The following is an 8,724-nucleotide window of genomic DNA, read 5'->3' on the forward strand; positions in this document are numbered from 1 at the left end:
ATATATATATATTAACCTTCCAGTTTACTGCCCCTTTACGCAAGGACTTTCCAGATGTAAGGAGGCATTTTATCTATGATTTTTACATCTGCATACAATGTTATACTCTCAGGCTAAGATTGCTCAGTGTTTGAAATGAGACAGGTTAACTTAACACTGTTCAGTTTACACTAGAGCTGACTTAATTTTGAAATATATACCAACAAGCCTAAATCCTGCATTTAACCAGATCTAATGGTATGAGTACCACAGCCTATGGTTCCACCAAGACCATATAGAGTACAGCATTTTCAAAATCTATAAGTACAGCTGACAGATGGGAACATTTGTACACTATATTTGAAGTGGTGCTCTTGGTTTGGGAAAATGGGGAAAAAACAAACAAACATATGTCAACCTTTTAAAAGTACTTTTCTTCTCATCCAGCCATCTACCCAGATCATTAATGTACAATTTTGAATTCACAGAATTATTTTTATTTGCATATTTACAAATATGATTCATCAAAAAGTGATCTCTTAATTTCTGCATTTTTTTATCATGCATGTCACACACTGTTGATTTAGGGGATGCAAGGTGCATAAATGTTTCCTCCTGTGAGTGTTTCTTTGGGTGTCTGTGTTTATGTCTTTGTGCTTTGGTTTGTGTCTCACTGGCCCCTATTTATCAAAGGTCTTGCGGACCTGATCCAACAGTGCTGATCAGGTCCGCAAGACTTCGCTAAATGCGGAGAGCAATAAGCTCTCCGCATTTAACATTGCGCCAGCAGCTCACAAGAGCTGCTGGTGCAACGCCGCCCCCTGCTAAATCGCAGCCAATCGGCTGCCAGCAGGGAGGTGTCAATCAACCCGATCGTACTCTGAGGTGGGGAAGAGACTCTACCGGGTTTGTGAGAAAGAGAGTGAGATCATCAGTGAAAAGTGCCAATTTCTGGAGTGTGTCATGAATCTGAAGACCCTGGACCCCATGACTTTCTCTAATTGCCTCTGCGAGAGGTTCCGTATTTATGATTATTTGAGAATGCTGTAGAAATTCTATATTTAAAACCATGCAAAAATGTTTCCTCCTCGATACACAAATGGTAGGTGCCCTTTTGGCAAATATGCATTTTTTATATATATATATTAACCTTCCAGTTTACTGCCCCTTTACGCAAGGACTTTCCAGATGTAAGGAGGCATTTTATCTATGATTTTTACATCTGCATACAATGTTATACTCTCAGGCTAAGATTGCTCAGTGTTTGAAATGAGACAGGTTAACTTAACACTGTTCAGTTTACACTAGAGCTGACTTAATTTTGAAATATATACCAACAAGCCTAAATCCTGCATTTAACCAGATCTAATGGTATGAGTACCACAGCCTATGGTTCCACCAAGACCATATAGAGTACAGCATTTTCAAAATCTATAAGTACAGCTGACAGATGGGAACATTTGTACACTATATTTGAAGTGGTGCTCTTGGTTTGGGAAAATGGGGAAAAAACAAACAAACATATGTCAACCTTTTAAAAGTACTTTTCTTCTCATCCAGCCATCTACCCAGATCATTAATGTACAATTTTGAATTCACAGAATTATTTTTATTTGCATATTTACAAATATGATTCATCAAAAAGTGATCTCTTAATTTCTGCATTTTTTATCATGCATGTCACACACTGTTGATTTAGGGGATGCAAGGTGCATAAATGTTTCCTCCTGTGAGTGTTTCTTTGGGTGTCTGTGTTTATGTCTTTGTGCTTTGGTTTGTGTCTCACTGGCCCCTATTTATCAAAGGTCTTGCGGACCTGATCCAACAGTGCTGATCAGGTCCGCAAGACTTCGCTAAATGCGGAGAGCAATAAGCTCTCCGCATTTAACATTGCGCCAGCAGCTCACAAGAGCTGCTGGTGCAACGCCGCCCCCTGCTAAATCGCAGCCAATCGGCTGCCAGCAGGGAGGTGTCAATCAACCCGATCGTACTCTGAGGTGGGGAAGAGACTCTACCGGGTTTGTGAGAAAGAGAGTGAGATCATCAGTGAAAAGTGCCAATTTCTGGAGTGTGTCATGAATCTGAAGACCCTGGACCCCATGACTTTCTCTAATTGCCTCCGCGAGAGGTTCCGTATTTATGATTATTTGAGAATGCTGTAGAAATTCTATATTTAAAACCATGCAAAAATGTTTCCTCCTCGATACACAAATGGTAGGTGCCCTTTTGGCAAATATGCATTTTTTATATATATATATTAACCTTCCAGTTTACTGCCCCTTTACGCAAGGACTTTCCAGATGTAAGGAGGCATTTTATCTATGATTTTTACATCTGCATACAATGTTATACTCTCAGGCTAAGATTGCTCAGTGTTTGAAATGAGACAGGTTAACTTAACACTGTTCAGTTTACACTAGAGCTGACTTAATTTTGAAATATATACCAACAAGCCTAAATCCTGCATTTAACCAGATCTAATGGTATGAGTACCACAGCCTATGGTTCCACCAAGACCATATAGAGTACAGCATTTTCAAAATCTATAAGTACAGCTGACAGATGGGAACATTTGTACACTATATTTGAAGTGGTGCTCTTGGTTTGGGAAAATGGGGAAAAAACAAACAAACATATGTCAACCTTTTAAAAGTACTTTTCTTCTCATCCAGCCATCTACCCAGATCATTAATGTACAATTTTGAATTCACAGAATTATTTTTATTTGCATATTTACAAATATGATTCATCAAAAAGTGATCTCTTAATTTCTGCATTTTTTTTATCATGCATGTCACACACTGTTGATTTAGGGGATGCAAGGTGCATAAATGTTTCCTCCTGTGAGTGTTTCTTTGGGTGTCTGTGTTTATGTCTTTGTGCTTTGGTTTGTGTCTCACTGGCCCCTATTTATCAAAGGTCTTGCGGACCTGATCCGACAGTGCTGATCAGGTCCGCAAGACTTCGCTAAATGCGGAGAGCAATAAGCTCTCCGCATTTAACATTGCGCCAGCAGCTCACAAGAGCTGCTGGTGCAACGCCGCCCCCTGCTAAATCGCAGCCAATCGGCTGCCAGCAGGGAGGTGTCAATCAACCCGATCGTACTCTGAGCAGACGGACAGGGTTATGGAGCAGCGGTCTTTTAACAAGAGCTGCTGGTGCAATGCCGCCCCCTGCTAAATCGCGGCCAATCGGCTGCCAGCAGGGAGGTGTCAATCAACCCGATCGTACTCTGAGCAGGCGGACAGGGTTATGGAGCAGCGGTCTTTAGACCGCTGCTTCATAACTTGTGTTTCTGGCGAGTCTGAAGACTCGCCAGAAACACAGCCCTTCAAGCTCCGTACGGAGCTTGATAAACATGGGCCTATGAGTGTGTATGTATTTTTTTGGGTCTCTCTGTGAGGGTGGCTATGTATTTCTGTGCATTTTCTGTGGATGTCTGTGAGGGTGTGTGTGTATGTCTTAACTTTTTCTATGGGTGTCTCTGTGAGGGTGTGTGTATGTTTGTCTTTGTGTATTTTCTCTGTATGCCTCTGTGAGGGTGTGTGTGTGTATGTCTGTGTTTTCTGTGGATGTCTCTGTGAGGGTGTGTGTGTGTGTAAATATGTATGTATGTCTGTGTTTTCTGTGGATGTCTCTGTGTGGGTGGGTGTTTTCTGTGGATGTCTCAGTGAGGGTGTGTGTATGTATGTCTTTCTGTGTTTTATGTGATTGTCTCTCTGTGTGTGTATGTCTTTGTGTGTTTTCTGTGGGTGTCTCTGTGTGTGTGTGTATGTCTTTGTGTGTTTTCTGAGGCTGTCTCTGTTTCCTTGGGTGTATGTGCAAGTTTGAGTTTGTGTGTGTGTCCATTGTCTGTTCCTTTTTAGGACATTTTGACCTTACTATTGATTATTCACATCTTTCTACAGACTTTGAGACTAACAAGACTCACCAATCCACCATTTTACCTTTAAATTATTGTTTAGGCAGTTCAGGGCTCTTCCTTTCAGCCACTGCATGCTGTTGTCATCATTTAGATGTCATCTTCCTTTACAAAAAGATAATCAGAACTCCATATTTTGTTTTCTAAATCTCCTTTTTTTTTTTTTACAAAACTGTAGTTTACCTCATTACTTGTCAGGTCAATGTAAACAAGTGCTGAGTGTCTGGGTGTCAGAGTGTGTTTCTTTGTGTGTCTGCTAGAGTGTCTATATGTGAATCCTTATGTGTGAGAGTGTGTGTGCGTGTGTATGTTACTACCTTTACAACATTTCCAAGTTTAAATAGACAGTCAAGAATAAAGTGCATATACGTTTTAGTCACTTGGTCAAAAATAGCACATGTCAAAGGAGGGGGGGGGGGCCCTGATCAATGGTTAAGTCAGGGGCCCCAAAATTGCTAGTGGCGGCCCTGAAGAAGGCTGTATACACTCTGACCACGGGTAATGGTGACCTCTCTAACCTACCTTTGATAGTGATGATGTCTAACCCCTGGTGATAATACTAGCATGCCTTCAGTTTTATACAATGAGCAGTGCTAATACCAGGGTAACGAACAGTGGCATGTGACCTCTCTAACCTACCTTTGATAGTGATGATGTCTAACCCCTAGTGATAATACTAGCATGCCTTCAGTTTTATACAATGAGCAGTGCTAATACCAGGGTAACGAACAGTGACAGCCACAGACTGCCAGCTAATGTGCTTGCCAACCCCAGGACCCCATACAATGAATTACAGATACCCATATATGATGTAGTGTGTGTGTCTATCTGTATCCATAACTGTGTATGTGTATCTGTATGTATAAGTTTATGCTATGTAGTGTGTGTGTGTGTCTGCATGTATAAATGTAAGCTATGTAGTGTGTGTATATGTATCTGCATGTATAAGTGTGTATCTGCATGTATAAGTGTATGCTATGTAGTGTGTGTGTGTGTCTGCATGTATAAGTGTATACTATGTAGTGTCTGTGTATCTGCATGTATAAGTGTATGCTGCATGTATAAGTAAGAAAAAAGAAAGTTCCAATACCCACTTGCAAATAACTTTGTGGTTGTAACGCTTAGGTTATAGTAAAAAGGTACTTTATTGAGTGGTAATCAATGAACAAACAGCAGGACTCCAAAGGTTAAAAAATAGGTGAAACAAAGTTTGACCGGTTTCGGTCCTCAGACCGTAGTCATAAACTAAAATTATGCAGCATGTACACACTACTTAAAACAATTATGCACCTCTCATTGGAGGAGCTAAACACACCCTTTCTTAACCCTTAAATTACTTGACTGAAATAGTAGCATATAGATTTCATCTCACCCCAATACATAAACATTAATCATATATGTGGAAATAGAACCATACAGTAGAACATCGCACATATATGTGAATGAGGTGTGTGTATATATATATATATATATATATATGTGTGTGTTAAATCTCATAGTCATGGAAACAATGCAACTATGGTATGTTACCAATGTAGTATATTATGTAATCAAAAACATATGAACAATGTTTCCAAATATATATGAGAGTAACACATGAACACAAATACCAGTAAGATTGGCAATGCTTATATATATGCATACTTAAGTATGCAACATACATGATTTTGGTTTTATATAAAGGCTAGCATATCAACTGTGTATAACACTAGCTTAAAAAAAATGATTGATATAATCCCAAAATTGAAAAATACATATATGTACATACAAGTAATAGCATAATACATAGAGATTAAAAGGACGAATATGGGAGTTGAAGGTACAAGAATGCATAATAGAAGGAGCAATAACCCCAAGTTAAACCATGTAGAAAAAGCTAATAGTCAGGGGTAATTAGTCTGATATACTCTACATCAACATATTAACATTTATGCAGACCAAACATCATATCATGACAATAGTTCATAGTTAAGAAAATCAGTTGGAGATTAGTATATAAATGCATATACAAAAATACAAAATGCAGAATACAATGTAGAGAAAATACCAACATCAGGTGCAATAAACCTTCTAGGTAAAACTAATGCTCCAAGATAATACATGCATACTCTCTACACCAACCGCGTTACTCAACATTACTTAACATGAGCTAGGCGCAACATAAGAGCAACACATATCCCAGTATGCTACAAACAAGATGACAAACATTACGTTTATGCCCCTACACTTATGCCTGGAATATATGTATACAGATCGTATTGAGTGCCTTAACATAGGGTATAATGTAATGTGTAACTGATATTAATAACAATGTGAATAATAAAGCTCCCTCGTCCAGACATAAAGACACCATAGATTTAACGGTGCCAGTAATTAATTATATCCAATTCTGAGTTGAACCCCACAGGCAGCAGGCTACCGAGTTTGTGAATCCAGTATATCTCTTGCCTAGATAATATCTGGAATTTATCACCACCTCGGGGGGGTCTCATTACCTGTTCGATAGCCTGCCACCTGAAGGATCCAACATTGCCCCTGTGAACTTCCAGAAAATGCCTGGAGAGAGCTGATACTGCTCTGTCATGACTGATATGTGCAAGATGTTCTTTGATGTGAGTGTCCACCTCCCTTGTGGTCCTACCCACATATTGCTGACAGCACAGGGTACTCTCCACAAGGTAAACAACAAATTTGTTCGAACATTTCACACATCCCCTGGTCTCAAACACCTCAGAGGAGGTTGCCGAGACAAAGGTAGTGGAAATGTGTACATGCTCACATGATTTACATGTTCTTTTGCCATACTTAAAGATACCCTTAAAGTGTAACTAAGAACTTTGGGACTGGTTCGTTTTCAGTAGACTGGGTGATAGGATGTTCCCTAGTGTCATGTTTCGTTTGTAAATAAACTGACATCCATCATTAATGGAATTACGTAATTTTTGGTCACCCCTTAGAATGGGAAGATTCCTCCTTATTATGTTGCAGACCTTATAGTACTGATTAGAATAAGACGTAATAAATAGCGGCTTATATTTGTTCTTTTGACCACCTGGCACACTATTTTGTCTTTCATTCTTGGGGACTAATAATTGATTCCTCTCTATCAAGTGTACTTCCTTTTTAGCTCTATTGATCACCCTCCTGGGGTAGTCTCTGGCCAGTAATCGATCTGTTAACAGCTTACTTTCACTTTGAAAGTCCTTTTCGAGAGTACAGTTAGGTTTCACACATAAAAACTGTCCCTTTACTATTCCCTTAAAGGCATGCCCAGGGTGATTACTCTGGGCATGTAATAGGGAATTGCCAGATATAGGTTTTCTGTACAGAGTTGAATTAATCCTACCTACCGCATGGTCTGAGGTGAGGGTTACGACAAGATAATGGATGGTAGTCTTGTTCCATTCAAATGTAAACTGTAAACCTACCTGATTAGTATTCAAATAGTTAACAAAGTCCTGTGCCTCTGATAACCCCGAAGACCAAACAATTAGCAGGTCATCAATAAACCTCATGTACTTGACCAATTTAGATGAAAAGATGTTACTATCTCCATAGACGTGGAACCGCTACCACCAACCCATAAAAAGGTTTGCGTAGGAGGGGGCAAATTTGGCCCCCATCGCGGTTCCACGTCTCTAGAGATAGTACACGTCCGAAAATTTTAAAAAATTGTGTTTGAGAAGAAAATCAATCGCCTTTATGACATAATCTTTGTGCTCATCCGAGGATCCCGTATATCTGTCCAAGAAGAATTTAATGGCCTCAATGCCAAATTCATGGGGTATTGAGGAACATAGGGTGACCACATCGATGGTCATCAAACTATATTCCTGCTTCCATGTAATTTTCTCAAGCTTGGCCAGAGTATGTGTGGTGTCTCTCAAGTAACTGGGCAGATTATGCACCTTCGGCTGCAGAAATTGGTCCACCCATTTGGACAGGGGCTCCAGCAGTGAGCCTATTCCTGCCACTATGGGTCTTCCCTTAATATCCCAAAGGCTTTTGTGGACCTTTGGAAGATGGTGGAAGATGGGCATCACTGGATTATCAACAAACAGACAATCAAATGTCTTCCTGTCAATGATGCCCATCTCCAAACCATCATCCAAAAGGTCCTTAAGCATAGTCCGATACTGTGTAGTAGGATCTCTCCTTAATGTTATGTAAGCTTTGGGGTCATTCAACTGCCTCAGAGCCTCACATACATACATATCTTTATCCAAGACAACCACACTTCCTCCCTTGTCTGATTGTCTGATGACAATAGAATAGTTATTCTGCAAGCTAGTTATGGCTTCTCTTTCCTTCCTCGTTAAATTGGAATGGCCAATGCCTTTTTGTTTAATAATAATGCGGTTAAATCTTCAACCACCCTTTTATGAAAGACCTCTAAGCCTTTGCCTCTGGCTTGTATGGGATAAAAATTAGATCTTGAGGTGAGGACGCCGGGAAGGCAAGTTGCAGCAGCTCTCTGGTAACACGCTGGACGATCACGCCAAATTGTGAGTTGCTAGAATTGGTAGCTGTATACAGGCATCGTTGGCTTGACGGTTGTGTGTGCTTTACATCCCTTAAGAAGATATCTTATACGAGGTACACTGGTATATGCTGCCTGATCAGCACGGTGTGTGTTTCTCCTCTGTAAACGCTGTTTTCATCTTTGATGTGCAATTGGTTTTCACACATATACCGCAAGGTGGGATACCTCACGGCAGCTTTGTACAAGAATATGCTACACAGTATTGACAAGGGACTGTTCAATTGCCAATCACATGAATAGCGTTTTTGGGCAGGTAATCAAACCCCACTCGCTCTCAACT

This window comes from Bombina bombina, chromosome 2 (genome assembly GCF_027579735.1).
Source record: "Bombina bombina isolate aBomBom1 chromosome 2, aBomBom1.pri, whole genome shotgun sequence".
Classification (NCBI taxonomy): Eukaryota; Metazoa; Chordata; class Amphibia; order Anura; family Bombinatoridae; genus Bombina; species Bombina bombina.